Genomic DNA, 251 nt, shown 5'->3' on the forward strand with positions numbered 1-251 from the left:
CTTTTTTTTTTTGTTTTTTTTTTGGGGGGGGGGGGGGGGGCGCGTTGCTGGGAGCCCCACTGCAAGGGTTAAGAATACTTTTCCAGGAGTTCTTCTTTAAAGGAAAACTAATGGCTATGGGTCAGATTCACTTTAGTTTTTTTCATACTTATGTATTTAATCTAAATAAAACTTTGCCTGGGACTGTAAACAAAAACAGTTTTTTTTTTGTAAGCTCCGTGATGCGTGCATCGAAGACAAGCCCCCCCCCG

At 41.8% G+C, this 251-nt stretch overlaps 1 protein-coding gene across 1 annotated transcript in view; it reads right to left on the reverse strand.

The window, feature by feature from the left end:
• The window catches only part of ANKRD27 (ankyrin repeat domain 27), a 41,361-nt gene that overhangs the window by 15,318 nt on the left and 25,792 nt on the right, over nt 1-251 (reverse strand). The gene's annotated exons all lie outside the window — the stretch shown is intronic.

The sequence above is a fragment of the Nanorana parkeri genome, unplaced genomic scaffold (assembly GCF_000935625.1).
Source record: "Nanorana parkeri isolate BGI_ZX_2015 unplaced genomic scaffold, ASM93562v1 scaffold1441, whole genome shotgun sequence".
NCBI classification, from domain to species: domain Eukaryota; kingdom Metazoa; phylum Chordata; class Amphibia; order Anura; family Dicroglossidae; genus Nanorana; species Nanorana parkeri.